Source organism: Schistocerca americana, chromosome 1 (genome assembly GCF_021461395.2).
Source record: "Schistocerca americana isolate TAMUIC-IGC-003095 chromosome 1, iqSchAmer2.1, whole genome shotgun sequence".
NCBI lineage: Eukaryota > Metazoa > Arthropoda > Insecta > Orthoptera > Acrididae > Schistocerca > Schistocerca americana.
In genome coordinates, this window is record NC_060119.1 from 363,002,401 (window position 1) to 363,021,033 (window position 18,633).

Sequence of the window (18,633 nt, forward strand, 5' to 3'; positions counted from 1 at the left end):
GAGATTTTCAGTAAATGCAATAACAATCAATGAACACATTCTTTGGCATCCAGATGAATAGCTTGGAAGCCCAATAACAATTGACAAATCTTTGATCGAGAGGCAACAGACACGACAATGAAGCAACTGCAGCAGTAATTACTGAAGTACAATGGGCAACTAAAATAAGTAGTACTATTTAGGCCTACATGATCAGTAAACTAAATAAGAAGGCAGGAATGTTGTTCCCTATGAAGAATTTGAAACATTTAACTCTGGATAGGAGAATGTAGAGCAACTGTGGCTGAAGATAGAAAAATAACTGATCAAGCACTGGATAGACATGTACCTAGCAGAACAAGGTCGTGATGGGAATGATCCATGACACAGAGGCTCACAAAGAAGCTTCTAAAGAAATAGCAACTGCTGCACAATAGTGTTAACTGTAGCACTGGACAACAGATTAAGATGCTAAATTAAGTGCATTTGATCATCAAAAGGGCAATACTTGAATACTTCATTAACTTTCGAACCAGAACTTATTGAAACGTCTAGCAATCCCCAAAGGCATTCTGGCCGTGTGTACAGGGTGTCAGTGGCATCTAAGTTAGTAACATCACACTTATGAATGGCACAGGAATTGAAATTAAAGATTCAAACAAAAGCAGAAATGCTGAATGTTCATTTCACATTTCCTCACAAAGGAAAATCCAGGAGTACTGCGGCATTTTAATTCTTGCACCATTACAAGGGTGACGAATAACATAGACATAGTGGTACTAAGAAACAGCTGAAATCACTAAAAAAGAACAAAGCATCAGTGACTGATGGAATGCCTATCAGATTCATACAAAATTTGCATCCAGGTTAGCTCCTCTTTTAACCATGAGATTGTCACACCATTATCAACAAGTCCAAACCCACATGTAGGGTCATCGCTGAAGTACAAAACTTAGCACTGAACTCCTGGACACAGAGTGCTGCTATTTATACAATTATCAAATATTCCACAACACAGAAACATTAAAAACAAAAGAAATTTCGAGAAACTTCCAGAAATGTCAAATACTAAATAAAAAATAACTGCTAGTGCTTAGATTTAAATTGGATACTCACAGCATGCCTGCCAGTGATGCTAACTGCTATGCCACACTGCATGCACTACAGCTCACAGCATTGCTTCCTCTCCTGGAGAAACAGTGACCCACTATTTCAGAAGTTTCCACTGGAGCTTAATACAGCATCCTGGATCCAGATCTTGTCAATGGTCATCCTTATGGCAGCACCTAGCAGATCCTTACACTCCGTCCAAGTTGTCACATGCTCTTCACTATGATGAGCGTTGGAGGTAGCAAGTCTTTAGTTTCCTCGAATGAGAAGCCCCCATCAGGACCGTAGTACACCTTCTTAAGGAGGACATGGATGACATCTCTGCCCTGTCTGCTTGAAGGGTCAGAATCCTACACTTCATATGTTACATCCAACAAGCGACAATGGATACAATAAAGCCCAAATCGGCACTTCAATAACTTTTCCGACAGTCTCACTTTCCACACAGACGTAAAAATACATATCAATCTCCTGAACGTCCACATGCGAGTCAGTTGTCTTGCTTCTCTGGTTATGGTGATGAGATGTTTCATGTAGTCATCCTGAGTTAAAATGAGAAAAGTATATCCATTGTAGTTTCAGGCTTGTGACCATGGAGCAGTAAGAACAATGTGAAGCCTATAGTGTCTTATTTCACAGTTTTGCTGTATGCAAATGTCGCAACAGGCAGTATTGTATCACAATCTCTCTGACATCGACACGCATTGAGAGCATATCTTACAATGTCTTATTAAAGGGTCCTGTGAGACCATTTGTCTGCGGATGATAGGCAGTTCTCACCCTACGGGTGATATTTCAATGTGAAATTACCTATGACACTAATTTCAAATGGAAAATATTTCATGAACAGAGACTGTCACATAGTGCTCTATGCTTCAAAATTATGTCGTCTAAAAGGAACCCTGCCATTTCAGGAGCTTCAGGAGCTGGCACAATCTTCTACAAATAATTATTTGGCAACAATTTTTTAAACACGTCTTTAGAGCTCTTTAGCATTCACACTATAATGTAATTACAGTGTATGCAGCGGTAGCTCGTGAATATACGTTCTGGGTGATCATAAATTTTTAGATTCAGAAGAAAAGTGAAATTAACAGCATCTGCTGTATAACAGTTATGCATATCAAGAAATTTATACAACTACAGTCACTGCCAATAACAACAACATTAATGTCAATAATAGTAGTAATAACCATAGTAATGATAATAATAATAAATAATAATAATAATAATAATAATAATGGCATCAGGATAAAGTTGACATTATACCGATTATACTATCAACTACAGGAGTCATACCACACAATATCCACCAGTACATCAACGCAATACAGCTACATCCAAACTTATATATACAACTACAGAAATCTGTAATTATTGATACTTGTTCAATTACCCAAAAGTTCCTAAATGCAATGTAACATATACCATACAGTTAAAAGGAAGTCACGCTTGATCAAGATCCGCGTCACTTTCCATTTTTAATCAGACGTAATGTCTGAGAAAGAAATGAAAATAATAATAATAATATGCATAGCTTACCTGACAAAAGAAAGAATTGTTTTTGTGGAATTTTATTGTTTGTACATAATTAAGTACAATTTAGGGCAACTCTCCATTTCACATTTTTGGGTAAGCGAGAGTTCTCGCATTTTTCCATTTTTTTCAGACAAATGTACAAGATTCCTAAGACATGTATTAGTTCACGAATTTACTTTTGGGCTGAAAAATCAGATATTCTTATGCTGCACTCACACAACTGTAAACTTCCTTGTTAAATAATTGCTTGTAGTCATGCTTATTTGAGTTCATCACTCCCTCAATCAAAGGATCTGTTCTCAGAGACCCTAGTTCCTTTGCAGTTAACTTTTCCTGGTAATTTACTTTTCTGTTCCCGGATTGATATTTTCACTTGGCAGTGGAGTGTGCACTGATATGCAACTTTCTGGCATATTAACACTGTGTGCCGGACTGAGACTTGAAATCGGGACCTTTGCCTTTCACAGGCAAACGTTCTATTGACTGAGCTACCCAAGCACGACTCACGACCCGACCTCATAGCTTTACTTTTCTGTTAGCATTTCAAATAAATTCAACATAGTTCAGTTTTACACTGCACACAAAAGCTGATTTTTGCACAGTGAACAACCAACTACAAACACAAAATGCCGTTGGTGGAAATGACTGAACTCAAACAGTAATGTCTACCAACATGGTCACTTGATGAGAATACAAATGATGTGCTGAGATGCATAAGAGCCTAAAGCACATCGCCATAAATCCCACATTTAAGTGAATATCAGAGAAACTAGTGATACAACTTCTCATGAATTTTCATATATGCTATGTAGGCCTACAGCAAACATAAAACTGATTCACTATAAGATCAACAGATTTCAGAAGCATGAGTAAATCCTACAAGCTCACAATAGACTGTGACATGCCTTAGGCCCTTACGATTCTCACAAGGGAAACTCCTCATTGTATCCCCTTCAGATTTAGTGGTGATATGGCCTAAAGGATAGCCCGTCAAAAACTGAACACAGATCCAGCGTGAAAACAGGAAGAAGGTGTATTGAACTGTGAAAAACAGTGAATGGTTCAAACTTAACAAGTGCAATATTAAGCACACACTCAGAGGTGTGGCGTCGCAGTTAAGTGGTCACGGTGTTTTACTGTGAAGTGGATGAATCGTGTTCAAAACTCTTTCATTCCATTTGTTTTTATTTTTTTCACAACATTAAGAACTGTACGTCCGGTCATTGAAACTTGTGTTCTCTTTCCGTAGTCTTGGCAGTTGTTATACTATACATTGGTTACAGAATATGAGTCACGTGTTAAGAATATGTTACTGTCACAAGTAAATGTGATGAATAGTGATAGCAGGCAAGATACCACACAGACGTCTAACAGAAATGAAAAACAACAAATAAACAGGTGTGCACTATGTTATGACAAAGGAATTCAAGAGTCAAAATTTCCAAAACGGAATGCAAGTTCAGAAACGTTAAAAACATATGTTTTAACAGAGTACAGAGCAACTGTGTGATTATGAAATGGTCGCATTCGTTTTTTTTCAGCTTATGTGACAAACTATCATGTTTTCATCATATCCTTGGGAGTGAACACATTCACATTCGCACGAACACCTAAATCGCGCAAGGAGGCATATCTCACTCACTTACCAGGCGTACAAATTAGCTGTGTCGGTAAGAGATTCCTATCATATGACACACGTACTGTCACTAATGCCATGTATGATACACCAGATGTGTTTTCGGTGGCAGGTTTGGTTGACTTGTCACCTTGTCATCAAATGTTTGCAGTTCCCATGCGGAAGCCACTTCCTTTCAGCTGCTAATACAGTAGTTGTGCATAATGAACTGTCATTACAGGCCCCTTCCTTACACCTCGCTTTTGCAAACAGGCATTGCACCATGATACAGACATAAATTTAAATACAGTGAATAGCGGGGAAAAAATGTGGTGCCCGGGGGATTTGATCACAAGTCACCTGCTTGGTAGTACACCATGACCCCTTAACCACGACGCCATCACTATTTCAGCTTACTCTACATTGCAGTTATTTTCCTTGGACCATTCACCGTTTCATTTTGCTCCCCCCCCCCCCCCCCCCCCCCCACACACACACACACTTCAATACACCTTCTTTCTGTTTTTGTGCTTGATATGTGTTCAGGTTTCGACGACATGTCCGCTGGGTTCTCTTGCCACAGAATCGGAGGGGGGTGTGATGGGAGTTTCCCTTGTCAGCGCCTTACTGTATGATAAAATTCATAACTTAATATAGTATAACTCTTTCAGAAACCCAAAAATAGGTCTACCGTCAGTACAACTGAACATATACTGACGACCGATCTAATTTTGCTGCAGTATGTAGTGAATGAATTAGCATATCTGAGGAGTGTGCTATCATCTAGCAGGATTTGTGCTGAGCGAACAGTAATAAAAGTCTGCCATACTGTGCTACCACCTGATGGCACTGATGTAAACTTCTAATTGAGTGGCAAGGGCTACCTGTGCACATCGTATTTGGCCCATATGGCAATTATATCACACAAGTTACACAAGTGCAAAAGCTCCTTAAAATGTGCACAACTGATGGTGTACTCGCCACCCTGTTGTCAATCATTCAAAGAAAAATAACCAATAAATCCACTAGATATCGAAAATTAGGGTGTTTGTTGGTTGGTTTTGGGGTTTGATGGGGGTTAAACATCGAGGTCATTAGTCCCCAGTTCCAAACAGACATACTTGTAAAAGGCCTATACAGTAAAAGCGTAACCTCTGCACCCAGAGGGAGGGAACACCAAGGGGTACAGAGCTAAAATGAACACTGCAGTAACACAAAATAGAGGACACTTAAAAGGAGCAGAGCAAATAGGTGACTAGAGTAAAACAGAGTACAGTGGCTGATGGATCACATAAAAAGTCAACCTCTCAACTACAAATGAAGAACCTCCAGCTGGAAAGCATTGATAGAGGTACCAACACAACTTGTTGCCATAAAAGACACTATTTTGGTATCCACGCCACAATTAAAAGTCACTAGAGTGGGTGTAGCTGGAGAAATCATGCAAGAGCACCCACACTAGAGTGAGTGATAAAACCCAGCTGCACGGATAAAATGTAAAACTGAGTCAGCTATAGGGGCATGGTCACCTAGAATTAAAGGAAGTGCAGCTGGTAAATTAAAGGACTGCCGCAAGGGGGCTAAAAGGGGGGCAGTCCATCAGAAGATGGACCACTGTCAGCCCTGCATCACAGCGACACTTGGGCGGGTTCTCCCAACGAAGGAGATAGCTGTGGGTCAACTGCGTATGTCCAATTTGGAGACAGCAGAGAACAACTGAGTCCCTATGCGTGCCCCTCAAGGATGACTTCCATACGGCTGTGAACGACTTTACCATGCGGAGCTTATTTGGCATGTTCAAGGCAGACCATTCAGAGCTCCAGACATCGTGGACCTTGCGATGTAGGGCTGACCGGAGGTCTCTTTCCACGAGACCAAGCTCCCTGCTTGGCCAATCGATCGACACGTTCATTTCCTGGAATGCCGATGTGGCCCGGGGTCCACACAAACGCCACTGAACAACCACACTTGGTGGGAGCAAAAATAGCATCTTGAATACTGTGCACCAAAGGGTCCCAAGAAAAACACTGGTTGAATGCTTGCAATCCACTCAGGGAATCACTGCATATGACAAATGATTCCCCAGGGCAGGAGGAAAGGTGAGAGAGTGCACGATAAAGAGCAACCAGCTCCGCAGTGAAAACACTGCTCCCACAAGGCAGGGAATGCTGCTCAACGTAGTCGCTGTGGATGAAAGCAAACCAAGTGCGCCCATCGACCACAGAACCATCAGTGTAGACTACATCTGCATCACGAAACGAGGCAAGAAGAGCCAGGAATTGTTGACAAAAACTGGCAGGTGGAACGGAGGATTTGGAGTCGCAGGAAAAATGCAAGTAAAGCCGCAAGTGAGGGAAGGACCAAGAAGGGGTAGAAGAAGAGTGCCAGAAGGATGGAGGAAGGGGAAAGGACTCAAGTGACAAGAGAAGGGAACGAACGCGGACTGCAATCGGGAGACCCGACCTAGGCCGCCGTCGTGGGTAGGGGAGTGCAGAAGATGGAAAAAGGAGCCTGCGGTTTGGGTGGTCGGGTGAGGCACGGATGCGGGCGATGTATGACACAAGCAACTGTTGTCGGCTGAATTGTAGGGGAGGGATTCCAGCTTCTACAAGAAGGCTAGTCACCGAACTAGTGTGGAAGGCACCTGTCGCCAGTCTGACGCCACAATGGAGAATCGGGTCGAGGATCTGCAATGTTGAAGGTGCTGCTGAGTCGTACACCACGCTCCCGTAGTAGAGACGGGACTGGACTAAGCCCTTATAGAGCTGTAGGAGAGTTGTTCGTGCAGCCCCCCAAACGGTGTGGCTGAGGCAGCGAAGGATGTTGACGTACTGCCAGCACCGTTGTTTAAGCTCACGAAGATGAGGTGTCCACGTGAGCTGAGCATCAGACAGCATGCCAAGGAAGCGATGCGTCTCCTCACTACGAAGGAGTTTATTGGCAAGGTAGAGCTCTGGATGGAGGTGGACCGTGCGATGATGACAGAAATGCACCACTCGGGTCTTCGAGGCTGAGAACTGAAAACCATGGTTGGGTGCCCAAAAATATGCCTTACGGATAGCTCCCTGCAGCCGCCGTTCAGCGACACTGATGCTTGGGGAACTGTAATAAAGACAAAAGTCATCGGCATATAGAGAGGAACACACCGATGAGCCCACTGCAGCCGCAAGACCATTAATCGCCACCAAAAAGAGGGGAACACTGAGAACCGAGCCCTGCGGGACACCGTTCTCCTGAATATGAGCAGAGCTAAAATATGTGCCAACTCGAACTCGAAAGGAGCTGATTGGAGAGGAAATTCTGTAGAAAAATTGGAAGTGGACCCCGTAAGCCTCATTCGTGCAGCATAGCAAGGATATGATGGTGCCAGGTGGTATCATACGCCTTCCAAAGATCAAAGAAAACAGCAACTAGATGATCTCGCCGAGTAAAAGCTGTACAAATAACCGTCTCTAGGGAGGCTAAGTTGTTGATTGCTGAGCGGCCCTGATGGAAGACCCCCCCTGTTGCTGGGCTAGGAGGCCCCGAGCTTCGAGGATCCACATGAGCCGCCAACTCACCATCCGTTCCAGGAGTTTGCATATAACATTGATAAGGCTGATAGGATGATAGCTATCAACCACCAGCGAATCTGCACCAGGTTTCAGCACTGGGATGGTAACGCTATCCTGCCAACGAGTTGGGAAAACGCCCTTCGTCCAGATGCAGTTAAATGGGGCGAGTAATTCACCCTGACAGTGCCGAGAGATGGCGAAGAAACTGGTTGTGAATTCGGTCTGGACCTGGAGAGGTATCGGGGCAAGCTGTAAGGGCACTTTGGAACTCACATTCACTAAATGGGGCGTTGTATCGTTCCCAATGGTGTGTCTGAAACAACAACTGCATGCGCTCAGCCTGCTCTTTAATGGCGCAGAATTCTGCGCTGTAGCCTGCTGTTGCGGAAATATGAGCGAAGTACTCTCCCAGATGTTCGGCGATGGTGATTGGGTCAGTACAAAAGGTACCCCGAAGAGAAAGGCAACGGACAGAGGCATGAGGGCGAGAGCCAAAAATGCACCAAACCCACGACCACACCTGAGACGGGGAGGTGCGAGAACCTATGGTGGCAACATATCATTCCCAACAGTCCTGTTTGCTCCGCCAGACTAACCGCCGAGCACGGGCCCGCAGCCGTTTAAAGGCAACCAGATTCTCTAGGCAAGGATGACGCCGGTGTCGTTGCAGGTGCTCACCGGCGGTCCCGGATAGCTTCTGCAATCTCTGGTGTCCACCAAGGGACTTACTTACGCCTTAGGATACTTGGAGAGCAGGGGACAGTTGCCTCGGCAGCAGAAACAATGGCAATAGTGACCTCATCCACTGCCAAATCAATGTCACCAGGAAGAGGAGCAATGGCCATAGTAGCTGAGGTGTAGTCTGCCCAATCAGCTCCACGAAGAGACGATCGTGGCAGCTGGTAAGGAGGTTGGGATTGAAGAAGAGAAACCAGGATAGGAAAGTGGTCGCTACCACTAGGGTCGTCGTGGACCCTCAAACTGAGGTATGGAAGAAGATCTGGGCTACTAAGAGAGAGATCAATGGCCGAGTATGTGCCACGAGTCAAGCTAAAATATGTGGGTGCACCAATGTTAAGGAGGCAAACGTCCTGCTGTGCCAAGAGAGCCTCAACGTTCCTACCCTGGCCCGAGATCTGGGCCCCACCCCATAAAGGGTGGTGGGCATTAAAGTCCCTCAAAAGGAGGAACGGAGGGGGGAGCTGGGCAAACAAGGCAGCTAGGTCAGCAAGAGGGACAACCTCATCTGGGGGAAGATAGAGGGAACAGATGGTAAGCTCCAGTCCTGCCCGAATTCTAACAGCCACAGCCTCGAGAGCCATGTGAAATGGCACTGGGGCACTAGGAACAGTGGCAAGAACATAAACACAGACATCGCCAAACACCCTGTCGCATTCTACATGGTTCTTATAGTAACCCCGGTAGCCATAGATGGAGGGGGTCCGCCAAACAGGAAACCAGGTTTGCTGTAGGGCCAGACAAGTGGCAGGGAAGCATTAGAAAAGCTGTTCCAACTCAGCAAGGTGGTGGAAAAACCACGGCAATTCCATTGAAGGATAATGGTATCCAACTGTGAAGACATGATAGAACCTGGGGGGGAGGGGGGGGGGGGGGGGATAGGTTACGCTTCAGAAGCACTCGCCGATACAGATTGCGAAGTAGCCTGATCAACTTCCACAGGAGCTGCGGGTCAAGCAACATCTAGCTCCTGAGGGGATGCTAGATGCTCCTCATCATCTTCAGGTGCAGTGGTGAACTCCTTTTCTGTCTCTATGTCCTTCTCCTTTTGCTTTTTCTTCTTTTTGGTAGGGTCCCATTTGTCCCTCGGTTTGTCAGGCTGGGTGGGATTTTCCGACCCAGTCTCATGGACCGAGGAAGACCTGGAAGCCCTACGGCCCTCAGGTGGTGGCTTTTTCAGCCACTGGCTGACATCTGGAGGGGCAGTAACCATGGAAGGGAGGGCACCAAGCGATCCCTTCCGTGTGAGGGGAGCCGGAGGAGGCGGGCACTTCTCCAGCTCAGAGGTGGGGACTGAAGTCCCCAAAGAAGGAGGGGTTGTTACTCCCGATGTTGATAACAGGGGAGCAACGAAAGAAGGTGTTCTCCCAACGACCTGCGGGGCAGGAATAGATGGCTGGGCTGGAGGGCCAACAGAAAGCGTCTGAGCTTGGGGGCTCGTCGCCAGGGACGGCGACAGCGAAGCTGCTGCAGCAAACGTCGATGAAATGCGCAAAGGGGAAGTCGGTTATACTTGTGTTTAGCCTGTGTAAGTGAGCCTGTCCAAGGTCTTATACTCCATAATCTTCTGTTCTTTTTGATAAACCGCACAGTCTGACGAGCAAGGTGAATGTTTCTGTCCGCAGTTGACACAAACAGGGGGCGGCAAACACAGGACGTTGGGGTGGGAGGCACGTCCACAATCCCGACAGGTAGGGTTGGCATCACATCTCGATGACATATGCCCAAACCACCAGCACTTAAAGCAATGCATGGGAGGAGAGACGTAAGGCTTAACATCACATTGATATACCATCACCTTGACCTTCTCAGGCAGGGTGTCTCCCTCGAAAGCCAAGATGAAGGCATCGGTGGCGACCCTACTATCTTTAGGTCCCTTAAAGACACGTCATACAAACTGGACACCGTGGCATTCCAGATTTGCACAAAGCTCTTCGTCAGACTGCAACAACATGTCACGATGAAAAAATAAGTCCCTGAACCATATTGAGGCTCTTATGAGGTGTAATGGAGACTGCAACATCACCGAGCTTGTCAAAAGCAAGCAATGCCCGTGACTGTGCTGGGGATGCTGTCTGTATGAGGACTGCTCCAGACCTCATTTCAGACAGGCCCTCAACTTCTCCAAACTTGTCCTCTAAATTTTCCACAAAAAACTGAGGCTTTATGGTCAGAAATGAGTCCCCATCTGTTCGGCTGCAAACCAGAAATCGAGGAGAATACGCCTCACCAGGTAATTTAGACCACCGTTCCTCCCCTGGTGTGGACAGGGAAGGGAATGATTGGGGGTCATACTGTAAAGCATTGAACTTTCCTTTCTTAGAGACTCGTGCTTGTGCACTATTCGTATTTTGTTTCATGGTGGTCCCACGAGCAGCTCGGGGAAGCAATGTCCACCAAGACAGAGCCCTGCTTGCCTGGGTAAGCCTAATACAACAGGGGGGGGGGGGGGGGGGGGGGCGGCAGGTTCCCCAGAGGTCACCCATTAGCAACTGTTCTACCTCAACAGACATGCATCTCCTTGGCGCGCAGCACACCTTGGGATTGTTTTTTTTTTTTTTTTTTTTTTTTAAATAGAGGTTTATACCATCCTCGTGACCCAGGCAGTTCAGCCAGGATCCCCGGGCTCTGTACCATACAACATTCCACTGTCGCGCCTTACGGTGGTTGTTGAAGCACGCTCAGAGCTTACGGTATTGAGGACTGGAGGCGCTTCCCAGTCCCCAGCTCAGGGATCCCGGGGCCGCCAAGCCTGTACCCAGCAACTAAATGCTGAGGGGAAAAGTTAGGGTGTTCATGTGCTCTTACACAACAGTTGCCACTGAGTGTATGGATGGGCTATGTAGCAGGTGGATCACATTGTCAATCTACTGCAACAATGCTAAACTAAGTGTTACCACTATTGCTACAATTATTCCTCTTTGGCTAATGTGGTTTCCACTAAGGTTTTTTTTCTGCAGCATGGATGGTTACCCAAAAGACATATGTAAGCCATGCTGATAACTTTTCTCTCTTGGAATTTTTTAAAGTTATTTTTATTTATATTTTTACTATGTTACTATTTGAGTAAATTTTTGTTTCTTTGGTCAGAATGACAGCTTACACCGCTACTTAAATGACTTGGTAGAAGCCCAGGTTACCCAAATGACTTTGTGTAAGCCCAACTGATAATTACATTTCCACATTTTATAATAATTTCTTTTAATTATCATTTGTGTACATTGTCGTTACTTTGATGTAACCACAGCTTACAATGCTATTTAAATGACATTTTCAAGACCAGACTGCAATTTTTAACCTTGGATCTTTAGTATCTTTAAAATTTTTAGATATATATTTTGATGGCTCCATATGTGTGTCTGTGGTTTTTGTAAATTGTTAAATCGTGTTTGCAGTGACCATACCAAGTATGAATTCAGTTTCTATATAGGTACATTGCGTAATTAATGCTATAAAAATATGTTTTCAGAGCCTGCCTTAATTATTAATTAGCAATCATTTCGTAAACATGTTTTTAGAATTATTTCCTGTATGTTTCAGCTAGCACTCTGTGATGTAATGACACAGCTGATTTTAAATAACAAATACATGTTACACTAGACAACTGTCAGTCCAATTGTCAATGCCTGTCCTTTACCAGTCACGACCTTTCAGTCTAGCGGTGCCCTGGCTGCAATGGTGCACTCTGCTGTGAGTGCCATAAGACAGATGTATGTAGTGAATAGCTGAATATAACGGTTTTAATTTTAACTTGCTGGTGCATCAGTCTTTTAGTCTGTTATGTACCAGCCAATTCATGAGAAAGAGTACTTATATCCTATTTTAAGATATATGCAGTTGCCTGTCTGTCAAGGTACGTTGTTGTACACACACACACACACACACACACACACACAGATATATATATATATATATATATATATATATATATATATATATATATATATAAAAAAATAGAGGGAAACATTTCACATGGGAAAAATATATCTAAAAACAAAGATGATGTAACTTACCAAACGAAAGTGCTGGCATGTTGATAGACACACAAACATACACACAAAATTCAAGCTTTCGCAACCAACGGCTGCTTCATCAGGAAAGAGGGAAGGAGAGGGAAAGACGAAAGGATCTGGGTTTTAAGGAAGAGGGTAAGGAGTCATTCCAATCCCGGGAGCGGAAAGACTTACCTTAGGGGAAAAAAAGGACAGGTAGGGTGAGGATCAGGCTGGACCACCAAGCCCACACAGCTGCAGCTTGCTCTGGGCAGAGGAGGAAACAGTGCGTTCTGCCAACCCCTCAATGGGCCGATAAGGTTAAGTGGCCCACCTTTAAAGAAAATGGTAAAAACCTGCTTCATGAACAAAACGTAAAACTAAGTCAGCTGCTGGGGCATCGTCTCAGATTCAGAGTCTCCTTTATTACCCATGGTTTGTTTGGTGAAGTCAGAGTAAACCATTCCGTACTCCAGACACCTAAAACTTTATGGCGTAATACCCATCACAGGTCTGTTTCTTGAATACCGATCTCAATAGTCATCTTACCGGTAGCCAGTTTGGCCAGACTATCAGCGAGTTCATTCCCCGGGATCCCGATGTGGCCAGGGGTCCAGACGAAGGTCATTGAGTGTCCACACTGTTCAATAGCATACAGGGAATTCTAGATAGCTGTGACCAAAAGGATGGCGAGTGTAGCATCCTTGCTTGCAAAATGCTCAAGGATTTGGTGCAGAAGATAAAGGACACACCAGTGCAGGAACGGATATGCTCAAGAGCATGACAGATGGCTACCAACTCTGCAGTGACAGCACTACAGCCATCTGGCAAGGAGAGCAGTTCAGTATGTCCCACATGAGTATAAGTAAAGCCTACATAGCCAGCAACTATTGAGCCATCCGCTTAGACTACTTCTGCACCCTGGGATGCACCTAGGATGGAGAGAAATTGGTGGCGGAGGGCCTTAGGATGAATCGAGTCTTTTGGAATTTGTGGTTAGTCAAGACGAAGCTTTAGCTGAGGGATGCACCATGGGGGTGTATGGCAGTGGTTCCAGAGGAGAGGCGGAAGGAGAAACAATTGAAGTTCACAGATGATAGATCACATGCAGGCTGCGATAATAATTCCTGATTGGGGCCGCCATTGCAGGAGATGGATTATGGTGTTTGGAAAGACGATACAGTAGTTTGGATGCTTAGGGGAGCTGTGAATGTGGGTAGCATAACTGACAAGCTGTCGTTGGCACCTGATCCGCTATGGAGGGACTGCAGACCCCACGAGTATGCTGTTCACAGAGCTAGTTCGAGTGGCTCCTGTCAAAAGTCAAACCCCACAGTGGTGTATCAGATCCAGTATCCGCAATGCTGAGGACGATACCAGACTTCCATAGTTGAGGTGGGATTGTATCAGAGGTTTGTAAAGCTGCAGAAGGGTAGTGCAATCTGCACGCCAGCTGGTATTACTCAGGCAGTGAAGTGCCCAGCACTTTCACTTGAGCTGGGGAGGATGGGGAATTCACGCCAATCAAGGCCAGTTCTAAAAAGCGATAAGTCTCCCACACATTGAGCAGTTGGTTATCAAGGTAAAGTTCTGGTTGTGGTTGAATGGTACGACATTGACAGAAGTGTATAACGTGTGTCTTGACAGCGGAAAATTGAAAGCCATGGATGAAGGCCCTTGCCTGTGCTGTTCATATGGCACCATGCAGTCAACATTCAGCGACACCCACATTAGAGGAGCAATAATAGAGCCAAAAGCCATCAGCGTATGTAGGGTGATACCAAGGATGCCACAGCTGCTGCTACACTATTGATGGCTACTAGAAAAAGAGACACACTCAGAACAGAACCCTTGGGACCCCATTCTCTTGAATATGACGAGTACTGTGGGAAACACCAACTCAAAACCGCAACATTAGGCGTGACAGGAAGTTCTGGATGTTAATAGGGAGTGGATCCTGGACACCCCACTCTTGTAAGGTAGCACAGATATGGTGTCGCCATGTGGTGTCATAAGTGTTTTTCAGGTCAAAAAAGAGGTGTTGATGTTAGGCAAAAGCTGTTCGCATGGCAGACTCCAAGTAAAACAGATTATCTATAGTGGAACAGCCTTGGCGAAAACCACTCAGGGATGAGGGATGTAGCCAGGAGACCACAAGAGTCTAGGAGCCAACACAGCTACTCACTCACCATCCGTTCAAGCAACTAACAGAAATCACTGGTGAGACTTATTGGACAATAACTATCTCTATAGGGTGCTTAACAGATTCATTACTGTGACAATGACACTTTCTAGCCATTGTGAAGGGAACTTGCCCTCACTTCAGATGCAGGTAAAGATTGCAAGGATATTATGCTGACAGTCCACAGGTACATGCTTGATCATTTGGTTGTGGATGTGGTCTGGCCCTGGGTACGTATCAGGGCAGTGGGCTAGGACCCTGACGAATTCCCACTCACTGAATAAAGTATTATATGGCTACGGGTGGTGTGTAGTAAAAGATAATTTCTTTCACTCCACCTGCTGTTTTAGGACATGAAAGACGGATTGATAATGCTCAGACAATGAGGCTTGAGCATAGCGCACAGCAAAATGTTTGGTGGCAGTGTCTGGGTCGGTGTAGTCAGCACCATTCACGGTACTACCAGGTATACCTTGCAGGTGTCTGGTATCCACAGAGATGTCTGATCTTAACCCAAACTTGTGAAGGAGAGGTACATGGTCCATTCCCAGCATTCACACTCCCGTCTTTTTATTAGGTGGTGGACCCAGCCACGCAGTCCCTTAAAGGGAATGTGGTGCTCCACCGATGGGTGTCCCTTATGGCATTGCAGAGCCTGCCTACAATCTCAAATGGCCTTTTCGATTTCCGAGAACTACAACGGTGGCCAGTGACGTTGTTTTCACCCCACAAAGGGCTAGGGGCATTGAAATCATACCAAGAAAGATGGGGGGGACGGGGAGGGGAGGGACTGAGAAACCAATGTAAACAGTATGGTCTGAGACTCTTCACCATCAGGAGGGAGACACACTTTGCAGACGGTAATATCACGAAATTTACTGGCACAATTTGACCTTTGCCTCTTCACACACTTCAGTGCCATGCACAGAACCTTTTCGGCCACTGACATTTATATTTGCAGCCCTTGTCTTCTCCCGTCCATCCACTGGAGGGTCCACGATGGCCTGTGTTGTAGAGACAACTACCTGATCTTCCTGCCCTCCGTCAGTGTCACTCCTGTGGATGCCTGCCCAGATGGGCTTTCAGCAGTGCTGACCCGAGGAACAGGGGATCACTAAATCAGCTGCTGAAAAAATGGCTGTAGTTGTAGTCTGGACATCCTCATCGATATCTCCATATGGCAGGGAGCTAAGGTCAACAGCAGAGGCAAAAGCATCCGTCAGCACTAGGACAGCCGATTTTTATAAAAATATCAAGAATCCAATACATCAATTTTAAAAAAATTGATAATTACCGACTCTCAATATATTGAAAAAAAAAAAAAAAAGTATTGACATATCGGCGGAAAAAATATCAATATCCTGCCTATAAAAATATTGGCTGCACATTGCAAATATACTGCTGATTTTAGATCTGTATATTTAGATATTGATTTATTATAAGATATTCTGTAAATCAACAAGCTGATAGCTTGCATGTCCAAATAGCAACTCTCAAGTTTTTGTCCCAGTTCGGAAATATAGTAGATCTACAGCTGAAGACTATCTGGCCAGTAATCCATATCCATCACTCAGAGTCCCCGTGTCCCAGTCACAGCGGATACATACTAACTGACATACGTGGGGAGTTATCAGTTCAGCAGACAATGGTCAGGGCGCTACCACCGTGCAGGTACTTTATGGCCCCCCATAATGGGATGGCTACCATGCTAGGTTTTGGGTATACTACCATATTAAAGGGAAGTGTTCACAGACGGGAAGACACAAAGGAAAGCACACACCACACTGGGCGACATATCCTCCACAATTCGTACTCATGGAGCATTTTGAAAATTGGTGATAGGTCAAACCCAACAATGGGGACCCTGTGTTTATGTAATGAAAAGTTGTAGAATATGCCAGAAGTGGAAACTTGAGGCCCAATCATAAGCCAGGTCCAAGCAGGTTCAGCACCAAGAAAACCATCCAATGGACAGGCAGAGAGGAAAATGGATAGTGAAAGTATAAGCATGCACCACGGAAAGGAAGTAATGCTGTAAAGGCTGGGGCCCCATGGCAGCCAAGGAGATACAAAAGAGTTGTGAGCCTCTGGGGGATGGAGAATGTGACAAGGTACTGTGGTTTTTGGATTCCTCCTCCTCTTGTTTTCCCAGTTTAACGTCATGAAAATTTCCTCTCCAATAGCTGACAATAGTCTTGGTGATACAGAAGCTCCTTGTCTGACTTCTCTTACAGATCTATAATTCCCCCTTTTTTTCATTAATTCTAATGGCAGTGGCAGCATTCATGTCTGTATTCTTCAATGTACTGTCACTGACTGAACTAATGCCTAGATTCTCTGGGGTAGTTAATGCCGATTACATTGGAATATTGATTTTTCAAAATCAATGCAGCCCAGACATTCATGCACGTTACCTTGTTGTGTAATTTCGTTCATTTGTTGCAAACTGACCACTGTGATTCAGTCATTTATAGAACTGGTTTGTTTTTTTTGCTTTATTTGCTTTTGTAGTCACTAAAGAAATATGAAAATCAGTAAGACAAACAACATTACAATTTCTTGAAATAAATTGTTGTAGCTTCATCATAGGTTGTATTGAGAAGTACCTATTTTTTTTTATTTTTTTGTGGTGACTAGTTTCAGACACCTGGGTCCAGTTTCAAACCATCCGTACAGGTGATACCCCATGTACAGAAACCGCTCCTGCAATAACCTAAGCATTATGTGGCCAACTTAACAACAGGCTGTTGTTAAGTCACCCATTTACTGCTTCCCTTACTGCAGAGGCAATTACTGTATATGGGCTGTTGCCTCTATTTCTATGATTTCAAAATAAACACAGATGTCAGAAACCAGTTACATTCAAGGAATAAAAAATAGATAGTTCTCAATGCAACTTATGACGAAGCTACAACTATTTGTTTCAATTACAAGACAAGTTGTGGACCTATTTTTTTACCTGCAGCATACTGCAAGTTCCTTTAATATTTCTACTCACTAGATCACTTAAAGATATCCTGCCACCCTCCATATTGAAAATAAATGTAATCAATTATTATCTATGGGCACACCCCCATAATCAGAGTCAGTGATTCTCACTGTTGTCATATACTACCATCTGATTCACTACAACTGATATCATTGAATTGCCAACATCAGCACACAACAGAGGGGCCACCGGAACCATAAGTGCTTTTCAGTTGGGAGATCTACTTACTCATTATGATATGAATATCTTGATGCATAGCTTTGGAAGGTATTCCATAGGAACAATTCATTTATTTTATAAAACAAGACTTGTTATCACTGTATTTTTGTGATTCCGCCAGTGTATATACCTCCAAAGTTTGGTATTCAAATTTTCAAAAATTCACTTTTCAGGCCCAAAAATAACAAACAAGGAGCTATTTATGAGAGTCTATTTTTTCCTATAGTTAGATATCATACACTACTAGCTTCATATAGAGCAAGAACACTTACAAACGTTTCCTTAATTTTTTATGAATTTTTGAAATTTGAAAATTTTAATTTTTTGTAAAGTTTGGGATTAGTTATCTCACCTGGGACTGAACATAAAAAATATGATTTTTGCACAGTTTGTACACCTATATGATAGCAACGTACTGTAAAATTTTCAACACTGATATCTGACTGTGACCAAAGATATGAATTTTTGAAAATGAGGAGATAATTCATTTCGCTTCTTTGGTGCATATTAGATAAACGCAATCCATCTACAATAAACTGCTTACAAAGCACTTTGAGCAGTTCTAGAATATTGCTCAAATGTTTGGGACCCATACCAAATACAACAAACATGGAATACTGACCATATACAATGAAGAACAGCTTGAGTGGTTACAAATTTGTTTGACCCATGGGACAGTGCCACTAGATGCTGAAAGAAAGCTTCAAGAATGACAG

General features: G+C 44.1%; 1 protein-coding gene across 4 annotated transcripts in view; it reads right to left on the minus strand.

Moving 5' to 3' along the window:
• The window catches only part of LOC124600150 (GATA zinc finger domain-containing protein 1), a 65,992-nt gene that overhangs the window by 46,291 nt on the left and 1,068 nt on the right, over nucleotides 1-18,633 (minus strand). The window lies entirely within an intron of this gene.